This window comes from Peromyscus eremicus, chromosome 15 (assembly GCF_949786415.1).
Source record: "Peromyscus eremicus chromosome 15, PerEre_H2_v1, whole genome shotgun sequence".
Lineage (NCBI taxonomy): Eukaryota > Metazoa > Chordata > Mammalia > Rodentia > Cricetidae > Peromyscus > Peromyscus eremicus.
The window spans coordinates 87,368,239-87,384,071 of record NC_081431.1 but is presented as its reverse complement, the minus strand read 5'-3'; positions in this window follow the sequence as shown (position 1 = coordinate 87,384,071).

The window sequence follows — 15,833 nt, the reverse complement described above, 5'->3', positions numbered from 1 at the left end:
TGGCTGATATGTAGAACTTAATTGTATTGCAAAATAAAAATTAAAAAAAAAAGATACCACACTGCTCTGGATTATAGAACAGCTTTAGAAAATAAAACAAAATTTAAGGAGAAATCATAAATCAAAATTGATAAAGATTAGAAAAGAGAAACTCTCCAAAGTTAGGATTGGGGAAGGATTTTGTTTTTGTCTTTCAGGAATATGAAGACATCCAGCTAAGGAATCTCATGACCACTGGAAAAATGAGACATTTGAAGAAAAAGGACAAATCATCCAGAAAATTTGTACCATGAAAGAGATTTTCTGCAGTGAACCATAACCATGTCTAATAGCAACTTTGAAATCTCCAAAAAGATGATGGGACCCCACAATGACAATTCATCAGGACTATGATAACACCACCAAGCTAACAAGCACCACCCAAAGATTGGCTTTGGACTACAAACTGCTCAGGACAACATCAAGATGGCTAGCTGAGATGATACAGCTTCATAGACTACTCTAGCCAGGACTTGAGATAAGCCCTATACTTTCTAATTATGCAGAGACTGGACAACAAATGATATAGCTACAAGTCCCAGGACTTGAAAATTAACCCCAAATTTTTCCTTTCAGGATCCCCTAAAGATGCCTTTGTCCCCAGACAGCAGGAAGTAATTTTAAGAATATGACACCCACATTCCCAAGAGGTAGTGTGGGTGGCTTTTGGCCTTTCAATGGGTTATGGATAACTGTCATTGTTTAGGATGGTTGGTTACAAGTTGTTAATTGTTAATAGGGGAAAAGGTAAAACAAAGGTTCTTGTTTGAAAAAAGAAAAGAAAAAGAAAAAGAGAAGATATAGATAGAGATAGATATGATAAGATAAAAATGTAGATTATTGAATCTACTCTGAAAACATATATAGAAATGATAGGATTAAAGTGTAGATTACTGAATCTACTCTGAAAAGAAAAAAGGAGAATATGGATATGATAAGATAAAAAGGTAGATTATTGAATCTAACTTTTAAAATGCAACTACTAGTTTTAAATATTTTACATTGGATTGGATTTTTGTATATTGTATAGAAATTTTGTATATTGATACAAATTCAAGATTAATTTTGTTAGAACATTCTGTACATACATTTCTAATCTTGTTTAAGGTTCATTTAAAAATGTAATTCAAATTTCTAGTCTCTGAAAGTTATTATTACCAAGTAATTAGGATATAAAGAAATGCAAGTTAGTAGTTAGTCATTACAATCAAATTTGTAAGTCATAGTAGATATGTTTCCAAGGTCAAAAAATATATTTTAGATAGACAAGCCATTTTCAAACAATTCAGAGATTACAAAATATGGCATTAAGATGTTTTAATAACATAGATTCATTTTTATGACTATGAGACATGTCTGCTCCTGACAGCACCAATCTATTTCAGAGAAGATGATGGACATAGAGGAAACTCTATTTGGAGTTTACTTTCTTTGTGGCAAGTTAGCCACTGGGCAAGAAAGTCCCCTTATATTGACTGCTGAGAGTATGCTGTCCAAATGGACAAACAGGACACAAAAGAAAGGACTGCTGAATTTTGCCAAGACAAAGTAGTACAGCCCTTCAGAAAATCCTGCTTCATGGAAGTCTGTCAGATATGCTAAGCCTGTAAAATGAAGATGGATGCTCCAACATTGCAGGGGAACCTTGCGTGACTGTCCAGACAGCAAGCTGTTTCTGTCATTTCTCACATTTTTTGAAAGTCACTTGTTTGCACTTCCTGCTTACTTAGGTAATAAATATTTCCTTCTTTGATCTCTAATGGAGTTGAAGATTAGATAGTTATAGTTTTCCTTGTTGACTCACTAAAGAAGTATAAAGTGTGTAAGTTTGAAAGACATCAAAAGATAGCTTTGGGTTGGTAATACAAGTTAGGATAGAAAGTGAATTAGGTACAACATTTTGGACTCACTAATAGGATAAATAATGGAATATTTTCTCTGATTCTGTCAAATGTTAATGGACTGGACACTGTTAATGTAATTCTTGACTGTATATATTGTACATACTTATTGTACTTATTGTATATAGTTTTTCTTATATTAGTTATAACCTTCTTTTAATATTTTAGACAAAAAAGGGAAAATGTGATGATATATTATGTACCCTAATAAACTTTGCCTGAAGATCAGAGAAAAGAACAAGACACTAAATTAAACACAGAGGCCAGGCAGTGGTAGCAAACACATTTAATCCCAACATTTGAGAGTTACATGCCTTTAATCCCAGCACTTGACATCTCATGCCTTTGCTGGGGAAAGCACACAAGCCTTTAATCCCAGGAAGTGATGGCTGGGCAGAGGAAGGTAAATAAGGCATGAGGAGACAGAAACTAAAGGTTTTTCATGCTGAGGAGTTGGTGAGGTCAGAGGTGGTGGCTGTGGCTTGCTCTGCTACTTTGATCTTCCAGCTTTCACCCCACTATCAAGATCCAAGTTTTTATTAAAAGATCATTTTACATTTGAGCTACATCTTTTCCCATTCTGTAAGCTGCCGTTTTATCCTTTTGAAAATGTCCTTTGCCTTATGAAGCTTTTCAGTTTCATGAGGTTCCACTTACTAATTGTTGATCTTAGTGCCTGCACTGTTGTTCTTTTCTGGAAGTTGTCACCTGAATGTGTTCAAGGCTACTTCCCACTTTCTCTTATATCAGGTTCAGTGTATCTGGTTTTATGATGAGGTCTTTGTTCCACTTGGACTTGAGTTTCTGCAGAGTGATAGATATGGATCTATTTGTGTGTTCCTATATACAGTCATCCAGTTAAACCAGCACCACTTGTTGAGGATGCTTTCTGCTGTGGGATGTTCTGTATGTTAAATGTGTTTCTCTGATTGGTTAATAAATAAAACACTGATTGGCCAGTAGTCAGGCAAGAAATATAGGCAGGACAAGGAGAGAAGAGAATTCTGGGAAGTGGAAGGCTGAGTCAGAGAGACACTGCCGGCCTCCGCCATGACAAGGGAGATGTAAGGTACCGGTAAGCCACAAGCCACGTGCCAAAGTATAGATTAATAGAAATTAATTTAAGATAGAAGAAGTAGATAACAAGAAGCCTGCCATAGCCATACAGTTTGTAACCAATATAAGTCTCTGTGTGTTTACTTGGTTGGGTCTGAGCGGCTGCGGGTCTGGCGGGTGAGAGAGATTTGTCCTGACCATGGGCCAGGCAGGAAAACTCTAGCTACAGCTTTCTTTTTTTCATTGTATAATCTTGGCTTATTTGTCAAAAATCAAGTTCCATAGGTGTGTGGATTTATGTCTGGATCTTCCATTTTATTCTGTTAATCAACCTGTTTCTTTGCAAATATCATCCAGTTTTTATTACTATAGCTCCGTAGTAGATCTTGAAACCAGGGATGGTGAAGCCTCCAGAAGTTCTTTTATTTCACAGGATTGTTTAAGTTATCCAGGGTTTTTGTTCTTTTATAACAAGTTGAGTATTGTTCTTTCAAAGTCTGTAAAGAATTGGGTTGGAATTTTGATGGGTGTTTTGTTGAATCTGCCGATTGCTTTTGCTAAGAAGTCCATTTTTACTATTTTAATACTAGCAATCCATGAGCATAGATCTTCCCATTTTCTGATATCTTCTCCAATTTCTTTCTTCAAATACTTGAAGTTCTTGCCATATATGTTTTTCACTTTCTTTCTTAGTGTTACCCCAAGATATTTTATATTATTTGTGGCTATGTGAAGGATGTTATTTCCTAGATTTCTTTCTTAGCCCATTTATTGTTTGTATATAGGAAGGTTATTGATTTTTTTTTCAATTAATTTTGTTTCCAGCCACTTTTTTGAAGATGTTTATCACTTGTGGGAGTGCCCTGGTATAATTTTCGGGGTCACTTATGTATACTATCATATCACCTGCAAACAGTGATACTTTGGCATCTTCCTTTCTGATTTGTATCCTCTTGATCTCTTTAAGTTGTCTTATTACTCCAGCTAGAACTTCAAGTATTATATTGAATATGGAGAGAGTGGACAGCCTTGTCTGGTACCTGATTTTAGTGGAACTGCTTTAAGTTTCTCTCCATTTAATTTGATGTTGGCTATAGGCTTGATGAATATTGCCTTTATTATGTTTAGGTATGTCCCTTATATCCCTGATCTCTCCAAGACTTTTATCATGAAGGGATGTTGGATTTAGTCAAAGGCTTTTTCAGCATCAAATAAGATGTTCATGTATTTTTTTTCTTTCAATTTGTTCACATGGTGGATCACATTGACAGATTTTCATATATTAAACCGTGTCTGCATCTCTGGGATGAAGCATACTTGATAGTGGTAGATGACCTTTTTGATGTGTTCTTGGATTTGGTTTGCTAGTAGTTTTTTTTTGTTTTTTTTTTTGTTTGTTTGTTTTTTAGTATATTTGCAGCAATATTCTTGAGAGAAATTGGTCTGTAATTCTCTTTGTTGAATCTTTGTATGGTTTGGGTATCGGGGTGACTGTGATCTCATAAATTGAATTTGGCAATGTTCTTTCTGCTTCGATTTTTGTGGAAAAAATTGAGGCGTATTGGTATTAGCTCTTCTTTGAAAGTGTGGAAGAATTCTGAGCTAAAACCATCTGGTCCTGAGTTTTTGTTTTGTTTTTCTTTTCTTTATTTTTTTTTGAGACTTTAATGACTGTTTCTAATTGCTTAAGGGTTATAGATCTATTTAAATTGTTTATCTGATCTTGATTAAACTTTGGCAACTGTATCTGTTGAGAACATTATCCATTTCTTTTGTATTTTCCAATTTTGTAGAGCACAAGTTTTTGAAGTAAATGATTATCTTGGTTTCCTTGGTATCTGTTGGTATGTCCCCTCTCTCAGTTCTGATTTTGTTAATTTGGATAGTCTCTCTTTTTTTGCCTTTTTGTTATTTTCAGTAAGGACTTGTCCATCTTGTTGATTTTCAGAATCTCAAATGGCCAAGAACCACTTAAACAAATATTCAGCATCCTTAGCCATTAGGGAAATGAAAATGAAAATGACTCTGAGATTCCATCTTAACACCTGTCAAAATTTCTAATATCAAAAATCTCAAGGGACAGCTCATGCTGGCAAGGATGTAAAGCAAGGGGAGCACTCTTCCATTGCTGGTAGGAGTGCAAACTTTTATGGCCACTTCAGAAATCAATATGGAGGTTTCTCAGAAAATTGAGACTTGATCTACTTCAAGACCCACCTATGCCACTCCTGCACATACACTCAAAGGACTTTCCACTGTACCATAAAGACATGTGCTCAGCTGCTTTCATAGCAGCTTTATTCATAATAGTCAGAAACTGGAAACAACCTCAACAGAAGGATGGATGAAGAAAATGTGGTGCATTTACACAATGGAGCTGCTAAGAAAAATGACATCATGAAATGGGCAGGCAAATGGATAGAGCTAGAAAAGATCATCCTCAATGAGGTAACCCAAACCCAGAAAGACAAACATGATTGGTGCCTAGCCCAACTATCATTAGAGAGGCTTCCCCCAGCAACTGATGGAAACAGATGCAGTGACCCATGGCCAAACATTAGGTGGAGTTCAGGAAACCCTAAGGAAGAGTGGGGGGAAGGACACTACAGGAAATCACACAGAACTAACTAATCTGCATTCACAGGTACTCACAGAGACGGAATTAACAACCAGGAGCCTGTGTGGGACTGTCTAGGTCCTCTGCATATGTTAGTTGTGCAGCTTGGTCTTCTTGTGGGATCCTAACAGTGGGAGCAGGGATGGTCTCTGACTCTGCTTTGGGGACCCTTTTCTCCTACTGGATTGCCTTGTCCAGCCTCAATAGAAGAGGAGGTGCCTAGTCTCACTGCAACTTCATTTATCATGATTAGCTAGTATCCATGGGACGTCTACCCTTTTCTAAACAGAAGCAGAGGAGGAGGAATGGATAGGGGATAGAAGTGGGGGCTCTGAGAAGAGGGAGGGGAAACTTTGGTCAGAATGAAAAAAATAAAAAACAATAAATAATAGGGCAGAAGATGGTGAGTATAGAAAAGAATGTGAACATGTAAGGGAAAACAGAGTTGCACTTGCCCGCCACACACTCAGAAAAGTGAGCCAGAGCAGTGCCTCCACCTGTCTGGACATTCTCTTTTTCCTTCACTCTCCTTTAGACAGACTTCTGCTCAACTATGAGACCATGACCTCCTTTTTCTTCACTTGCTTTAGAAAACTTATCATTGTAATTTTTCCTATACCCTTTGAAATGTAGATAAATCTTCTCCTAGCCTCTTGCCAAATGCTTTCTCAAAGAGCCATGAAAAAAACCCTTTGACAAGAGATCATAAAGAAAGATAGATTCCCTTCTGCCTGGTCTCTGTGGGAGGAGAAGAGTGTGACTTTACTAAGCCCAATTAGCAGACACGGATGGCCTGAGCACTCTGACCATCTTCCCCTGTGTCTTCCAGGACTTTCATCCCACTTCATTCTAGTGTTTAAAAATCTTGCCATCTCTTGTTACATACCAGTTGAGTTGAATCTCTCACCTCTGCTTCAGTAGTCTTTAATAAGCTCTTCCTGCCTGTCTCATTCTGTGTAGTGCAATTTTCTTTGATGTTCCTAAAGCCAGTTTATGAATAGCTAACATGGACTGAAGTGCCCTTGGGTCCTTGAATAGAAAGAAGGTAGCTTTAGTTCTTCATAGTAGTCAGAGAGTGAACATTGTAAGAGTGTTATGTGGTGTAAGGGTTCCTAACTGGGCAATTCTAGTACAGCCTTTGCTATCATGAATGAGGCAAGGGCACCCCAAGAATCAGAAAACTAGAGGTACAGAAAAGAAGGCAGTGACTTAGAATCCTTCTATATGAATCACTAATATAACTATATTTTTAATATAGCTTGCTGACTAGATCTTTTATTAAAAGCATTATAGAATCTCAAAAGGGTTAAGAAAGTGGAATCTTGCCAAATAGGTCAGTATCAATCATGTTAATGACAAAATTACAGGATATATTTTTGTAAAGGTATCTTAACTTATCCGGACCCTAAGTGTGTAGAACCTTAAAAAGGAAAAACCATTTAATTGTTTTACCAATTTTACTTTTAGAGGCAGCAAAATGTTGCATTTGGATTTATTTGTGTTAAGTTGAATAATGAACTGAAGACATATAGAAAAAGCAAACTGCTTGAGCACAATAAAATTCAAATTTCAAGTAACTAAAAAACTACTTATTCTTTCATATAATTCAAAAATTGCTAGTTAGACAAACACTATGCCCAACACTTTGAACACTTGTTATAGAAAATCAAACTAAGCTGAAATTCAAGTATTTTAAAGCAATCGTTTTAGGAATGGAAATGTTCATGGTGGAAAAGAAGATATATTCCAACCAGCACTGTGATTCAAACTCACTTATGGTGGGGGCAGATGTTGAAACGTCTGCAGTTCAGATTAAATAAGTCACAGTGAGGTTGAGGCAGTTTGAAGATTCTCCTGGGAAACACGTGAACACGCAATAATTTAAAGCCAAGAAAATTGTCTGGAGTGAGAACCAGAGAGATGCAGTGTCTGGTTCCAGGTATCTGATTATTCCTTCAACCTGGCAGGCTCAGCAGCCATGATTGCTGCCCCTGGGAAGAGGTATTAGTAGTGCCTGAGCAATATAATTGTCACCCTGGAAGTCTAATCAGCAGCTAACATGGGCCTTCGTGATGCATGGGGACACAGTAGAGGTGCAGCCCTAGTTACATTATTCTATGACACTCATAAATATGGCAACAAGCAAGGGCTTTTCAACAGGGACTCTACTCTGTGCCACCAGCCCAGGCACCGAGATACCTACAGAAGCTACACCATTTCTCCTACAGGATTTCCTGAGGGGACAGTGATATGGAGGACATCATTGTGTGTCCTAAGCCAATTTAGTTTTTAATACTGTGACATGACATGAAGTGCACTAGAAAACAAGAGGGAAAAATATGTCCTTAGGGCTGGGTCTTTATGTTATTTTATTTATATTTATTTATTTTATTTGTTTTATGTTTATTTCACTGTGTTTATTTGTAGGGACTACAGTGATACTTGGTATACACTAGGCACCAAATACTCTATTTTAAAAAATGAGAGAGAGAGAAAGAGAGAGAGAAAGAGAGAGAGAGAGAGAGAGAGAGAGAGAGAGAGAGAGAGAGAGAGAGGAGAGAATAGGGAGAAACGAAGGCAAGAAACAGACTGAATTCAGAGAGCAGCCTCTCCCTCAGCTAAGATCACACTCTTTTGAACGGGTCATGATGTTTACATGACAGACATGCTGTCAGCTTTTCTGGCATTTGTACCACTTTATTTCAAGAGGTGAAAATAGAAAGCTGTGTTTACACAGAGCTTGTATCACAAACGTCATCACCTTTGCTTTCTCTTAGCACATTAAATTCTTTACCTCTAAAGCACAGAAACCACTCTTTCTAGTTGCTAAAGATACAGTGCTGGCCTTCACACTGAATTTCTTCTAACAGTTCACCCTAAGGGAAATGGGAAGAGTGTAAACAAGAGTGTGCATTCAAATACTTAAAAAGTCAAGGAAATAGTTGGTTGAAATTGCCCATGCAGGCAATGGACATCTGAATAAACATGATGTCAACTGTCTTTTTGAGACATGTATAGGAAATGCTTTCAGCAACAGTACCTGACTGGTGAAGTGAAATATTAGTGAGGTATGAGTTTATGAGTCTCAAGGCATCCTTTATGAGTCTCAAGGCATCCTTCTTCAGTGCTTTAGATAAAACGTGGATTTAGAATTCAACATTATTCCTCAGGCAATATAACATAGCATGGTACCCATAAGGTAGGACAGAGGTTCCTGAGAGAACCTCCACTCGTATTGCTTTCCAGTCTACACACAACTGTGTGCTGTGGGGACAGACGTCGTGTAAGCACAGAATCTGATCAACACTGACGCGCATAGCAGGGAGGCAGCCTGCTAAGTACGGGATCTAGTTGTACTCCCCTTCTTCAGCTCAGTTGTTGCATTTTTTAAAAAAAATGTTGCAAAGTTACTCAAGCAAGCTTATTCCCAGTTTGGGCCTGACTGCAAAGTCAAAGGTTAAAACTGATGGAAAAGTTACCAAATTGCAGTGAATTGAAAGAATGCAACTTTCAAAAAAGCAACTACTTCACAATAGAGATGCTTTTAGGTAGCACTCAACATAGAAAATTTCCCCTCAGGTAAATGAAGTGCTGGCCTAAATAATCCTATCTACTGCTGGTTTGTGAAACAGAGGTCCCAGGGAGAGGAAGTACCAAATGGTGGACATTTGGGCAGCTGAGATCTCGCAATGAGAAGAAGAGTGAGTTTTCATTTCAGCTCTCCAAGAACTGAGGAGGACTCCACGCTTATAGTATGGCTTGGAAAAATGCAGACCATGAGAGAGAATTGCTGGAATTAACAATAAAGAAATAAGGAGTACATTCACAAAGTATAGGACCATAATACTGAATAAGGGAGAGCATTACCTATGGGATGGCGGGGGAGTGGGGGATGGGGGGGAGAGAACTCACAGGACACCATGTAAGGAATTCATATATTAACTTAACTTTGGTGTTATTATTAAAAAATAAGCTAAATGAACCCCATAGATGAATCCAAGGTACAATTAACTGAACAAAGACAAACATACATTAAAAAATTATTGAATAGTTCCAAGTTCATGAAGTTCATAAATCAACAAAACAAATCTATAGTGAGAGGTGTGAGACAGGGATTAGCTATGGGAATGAGTGGGATAGCTAAGGAAAGGGGCCTAGAGAGCAACCTGGGTAACACAGATGCTGCTACTGTCTTGCCTGGGTATGGTTATATGGGTGTACATGCACATGTAAAAGCCATACAGCTGCATGGTTAACAGTTATGCACTTAATAACAGAGATGGATACTGGATTTTGGTCCATCTCACCCCCACTACCAGCCTTTGGTCTGACTAGATCAAATGCCCTCACAGAATAATGCCTATTTGAAACCTGTTTGTAGCCAATGAGCCACACATTTCACTCTCATTTCCTTGTAAACAAAATGAAGCCATCCTTGAACATTAACTCCCATCAGCCCTATTTGGTACTTAATACATTGTGAGTTTCCATAAATATTAAACAGGCACTCCCAGTTCAGGCTCTAAGTGAAATTCAAAAGCACGCCAGGGAAGCATTTACTTAGCACTGGCATTAGGGTACCACTGGTATACTAATCTCAGTTTGTACTTAAGACATGGATTTAAAAGCACTTTGGAAATGCAGTCAGTACTCTGTTTGGTGGTTAAAACACCAAACTTCACTGTGCACTTGCACATAACACACACACACACACACACACACACACACACACACACACACACACACACCAGAAAAGCCACCACTCATAAAGCTTATTCCTACATGATCATCTCTCAGCAACTCTAACCTGTGAATGCTGTAAATAAATCTTGGTGGATGGAGAGAAAAGATCCCAGCTTTCTAGGTTCATGAGCCTTAATTCTCATCTGTTGCTTGATTAATGGAGTAGGTTTGGCACCACTCTGCCCTGCAGTCAAAGGTAGAGCACACTAATGATGACCAATAGGTAAGAAAGAAAACAGAGATGAACAGAGATGAGGGGAGTTCATGATAGTTAAGTGAAGAGCAGAAAACCATCCATCTCTTTTAACTCGGACTCTGAAAGGGCAGAAAAAAAGATTTTGATTTCTCTTTCTGTTCACAAACAAGAACTCACAGAAAGTCTGGCTTTTTTCCCTTTGCTTTATATATTTAAAGAAAGAAAAATGAGAACACAAAGCTAACATCATATGTAAGGTTGTGTGGTGTGTGTGTGTGTGTGTGTGTGTGTGAGTGTGTGTGTGTGTGTGTGTTGAGGGGACCTTGGGAAATACCTTCATCTCCCATGTGTGGAGTATATATGAATGACAAGGGGAGCTAGGGAAATATCCCTGTGGGGTTTGTGGGAAACACCCCATATGCAGGACTGGCACCAGGCTTCCCAGGACTTCGCTGCCACTCCTCTTCCCTGCAACTTTTATGCTTGATGGCTGCTTTTCTGCTAACATCTTCAGTGACTAGAGTGAAAATAATCCAAAATGACAGCTCAAGAACAGCAAGAAAACTGATATATGCTCATAAAAACAATTTATATTTTAGGCCAACTTGTCCCAGGGTACTGCTTGTCAGTTTTCTTTGTTCAGATCCCTGTTATTTTTGTGTGAAACCATCCAATTCATGACCATATTTTAAAGATAAAAACTGAGAAGATGAAGTGGGTCTGGCAGAAGTGGGGAGACAGGCAGCGGTGGCCGGAGTACGAGCCTGATAAACGAGCCTTGTATTTTTCCTTCCCTATCAAAACGTACCCGGATAGTAATGTGTGTTGACTGGAGACTGACAACTGGACCTATGGACATCTCAGAGATGGGCTACATAAGTGGCCAGCACACCAAATAAGTAAAATGCACAGCGCTCGGTAGCTTTTCTCTCATTTTATCTATAGTCAAGAAAATTTTATTTCCATGCTATTACCTTACAGAGAACACTTAGTATACTAATTACTTGAGAAAAGTAAGTCATCTGTGCATGAAATTCCTTGACTATGTTGGACCAATGAGATCATTATAACTAGCTGGTATACCCCAGAGCCATTACTGCCTCCCTGTAGGCTCAATTACTTTATTCCAATGTTTTTATAACTCTGTAGTTAGCAGAAAACAAAACAAAATAGTTGAGCTTTTGACTTGGGAACTAAAATGAAGTCACTTAATTGTTTGACAAATATCAGTTTATGAGATTAATGGAAGAAAACACAAGGCCTAAAATAGGCCATATTTGATAGCTGAAAAGAATGGATACGGGAGGGAAAGCTAGCTCCCTGGGCTAGGAATCAACACACTAGATGGTCTAATATGAGAAGATCTGGTGAAAAGTTAAACTATGGTATATGTGGTAGACAAAGATAACAGAAAATGTAGTGACAGCAACAAGTATATAATGCTTCCTGTGGTGGTTCAAATAAAAAGTTCCCCTATAGGCTCACAATTTCGAATAGTTGGCCCCAGTTGATTGGTTGTTTGGGTAGGTTTCAGAGGAGTAGTTTTGTTGGCAGGAGTGTGCCATTGGAAGCATATGTTTTCAGAGTTTAGAGATTCACGCCAGGCTGAGTTCGTTCTCGGCTTCCTGATTGTGGTTTAAGATGGCCACCTCTCCTTCTGTTTCAGCTGCCATGTCTGCTACTTGTTGCCACATTTTATTGCCATCATGGACTTAACCTTCCAGAACTGTAAGCTCCAATGAACCCTTTCCTCTGCAAGTTTCCTTCATCGTGGAATCCTATAAGTGGAGTTTAAACAGGCCATCCCTGTGGGAGCTTGGGAGACAGTAATGTTGAGAGCTATACAGACTTTAAAGGCCATTTCAAGAGGTTTCAGAGGAGAACAGTGTTAACAACTGGGCTAGAGACCATTTTTGTGATATTTTGGCATAGAAAGAAAGAAAGAAAGAAAGAAAGAAAGAAAGAAAGAAAGAAAGAAAGAGAGAAAGAAGGAAGGAAGGAAGAAAGAAAGAAGGAAGAAAGAAAGAAAGAAAGAAAGAAAGAAAGAAAGAAAGAAAGAAAGAAAGAAAGAAAGAAAGAAAGAAAGAAAGAAAGAAAGAAAGAACAAGCAAGCCTGTTTTCTGGCCACATCCTAGGAACTTGTAAGAAGAAAAATTTTAAAGTAATGGACTAATTTGGCAGTGGAGATTTCAAAGTAGTCTAATATCGACCCTGTCAGCAAGACCCCACTCAGCTAAGTTTTCCACTCATGAAAGAAAAAGGCCTAAGGAGTTCCTTGCTACTGTAAGCAGCAACAAAATAAACCTGTTGCTAATGTGGTTCAAGGGGACTAGAGTCCATCCCAAGCAGGTAGCTAAATCTGACAGTGTCATTTATGTGGTTCTGGCTTTAGAGTCATGAAGGATGCATGAGAACAGGGTCATGAAATCTCCCTCTGTGGTTTCAGAGAGCTGCTGAAGGCAGGCAATGTGTGGCAGAGAAGTTACGCATGGAGGCCCTGAGAGGCCACTGTGTGACTCCAGGAAGTAAAGCCTGGGCTGCATTGGGAACGTCAAAATGCTGGAAACGCTAAAGCAGTGAAGTGTCTGTAAGGAGAGCTACACGGTGCACAAGACCAGCTCAAGAGGCACATGTCACTAGCAGCAAAGCTAGAAGGAACTAAACCCTTTGAAAGCAAAGGCCCAGACATTGGACGTGAAGCTGCAGAATTTGGTGCTTGTCTTAGTCAGTGTTTCTATTGTTGTGAAGAGACACCATGACCACAGAAACTCTTATAAAGGGAAGCATTTAGTTGGGGCTTGCTTACAGTTTCAGAGGTTTAGTCCATCCTCAGCATGGCAGGGAGTATGGCATGGTGCAGATAGACACAGTGCTGGAGGAGCTGACAGTTCTACATCCAATCCAGTGCTCAGGCAGCAGGAAGAGAGAGGACCACTGGGATTGGCTCCAGCTTCTTAAACCCCAAAGTGCCCCCCACACCCCTCCACCCTGTAATATGCTTACTCCAACAAGGCCACACCCACTCCAAGGCCACACCCACTCCAACAAGGCCATACCTCCTAATCTCTCTCAAGCAGTTCCTCTTCCTAATGACCAAGCATTCAAATATTGGAGCCTATGGGGGTCATTCCTCCTCAAGCCACTATAGTGCTTGCCCTTCTGGGTTTCAGTTTTGCTTTGGTTTAGTATTTCTTCACTATTTCTTCATCCCTCCATTTTGTAATGGCAATGTACATTTTGTTAGTTTTATGAGGCACTGTGCTATTCATTAAGCGGCACTGTTTACAGTGCGACAAAAGTCACAAGGTATGACAAAACCCACTATAAGAGTTTATTAGGGGAAGGAGACAGAAGACAATGTGCTTAGGCCTATGCAGCGCCCCCATTCCAGTTCAACTGCCATTTTTTTAAAAAGTAAAGAGTCTGGAATGTTGCTACATGACCGCACATGCACTGTCTAGTAGCCAAGCAAAAGGCTTAGTCATTCCTTATGTCCTACATAATCCGTGTGCTGTGTGATCACACAATTTGTGTGCAACAGCATAATCTATGCACATGCATGGCGTAGCGTGTGATCCCATACGTGCATGTACTGGGGAATCCATAAAAAGCGGGTCACAGACTCTTACCCCTTCCTCTTCTTCCTCTCTCTCCCTGCACAATCTGCATAGGCCTAAGCACATTCTCTTCTGTCTCCTTCCCCTAATAAACTCTTATAGTGGGTTTTGTCGTACCTCATGGCTTTTCTTGCATGGTAAACAGCACAACTTAATGAATTGCCGCTTAATGAATAACATTGCGCTGCATAAAACTAACACATTCTGTGCCATTGTATATTGGAACTATACAATTTCCTCTTTTTAAATTTTACAGATGGTTATAGGTAAGAGATTGTTTTGGGCATTGGAAGAGACTTTGTATTTTAAATAGTGTTGAGACTGGAAGAGCATAGAGACTTTAATGCTAAGGACATTTTGTGATATGATGTGGATATCAGTCTATGGGAGCCAGCAAATAGAATGTGGTGGTTTGACTGAGAATGTCTCCCATACCGTCAGATGTTTGAATACTCAGTCCCCAGTTGATGGTACATCTGGGGTCCCCGGGTGTGTACGAGGTGTGGCTGTGTTGAAAGAGGTATATGGCCTTGTTGGAAGAGATGTGACCTTGATAAAAGAGGTATACATTTGAAGGTGGATTTTTGGAGTTTGAAGACCTACACTATTTTGAGTTTACTTTCACTGCTTCCTACTGGAGATGAGAGCCCTCTAACTACCATACATACATCCCACTGTCTCTGCTCCACATCACGGACTCCAATTCTCTGGAACCATCAGCCAAAATAAGCCCTTTCTTCTCAAATTTGCCTTGATCATGATGTTTTCTCACAGCAGTAGAGAAGTAACTAATACACTAGGGCAAATATCTAGTTCAGTATCTTTATCCCCATATCATTCCAATTCTTTGTATCTTTCACCATTGCATATATATAACCTTCCTGTGGTGGTTTGTGTGAGACCAAAATGAGCCATCTTAGAAATAATACCAAAATGCCTTCACCCAAAAACTAAGGCCTAAGATTTCTCCTTTTGGGAATGGGCCATTAGTTACTGAAACCAGTCAGTTCAGATTCCAGAAACCAGGAAGTGTAAAAGTACAGAGTCACAAGATAGTCACCAGGTAATGCCTGCTGGACTATGGAATGTCCTTTCCCTGGTTTCCAAGGTAACTGACCACAGAAATGCCCCCACCTGAGGGCAGCCAATGAGAAATGGTGGCAGGCAACCACTCCCTTAGAAGTAATTTCTAGAAGTCCCTAGAAGCAAGACAATCAGAATTGTAACCGTACTAGCACCCCTAAATGATGTAACCTTGTGATTTTTCCCTTTAAAAACTGAGCTTGCAGACAGGTGGGCGCTTCCTCCAGCCTCCACTGCATTGGATGTATTGGACAAAGTCCCTGCCTAGACTTGTATTGCTTTTGGATATGCCAGAATTAAACCTTGCTTTTGCATTCCGGCATGCTCGTCTTTGGTGGTCTCTCTGGGCACAACAGTTTGAAGGAAAATGGCCCCTCAAGGGAGTGTCACTATTGGAATGTATGACTTTGTTGGAGTAGGTGTGGCCTTGTTGGAGAAAGTGTGTCACTGTGGAGATGAGCTTTGAAGTATTTTGCTTAAGCCTCACTCAGTATGACACTCAGTTGACTTCCTATTGTCTAGAAGATATAGGACTCTCAGTGAATAGTTCAGCACCCCAACTGCCTGCACATTGCCATGCT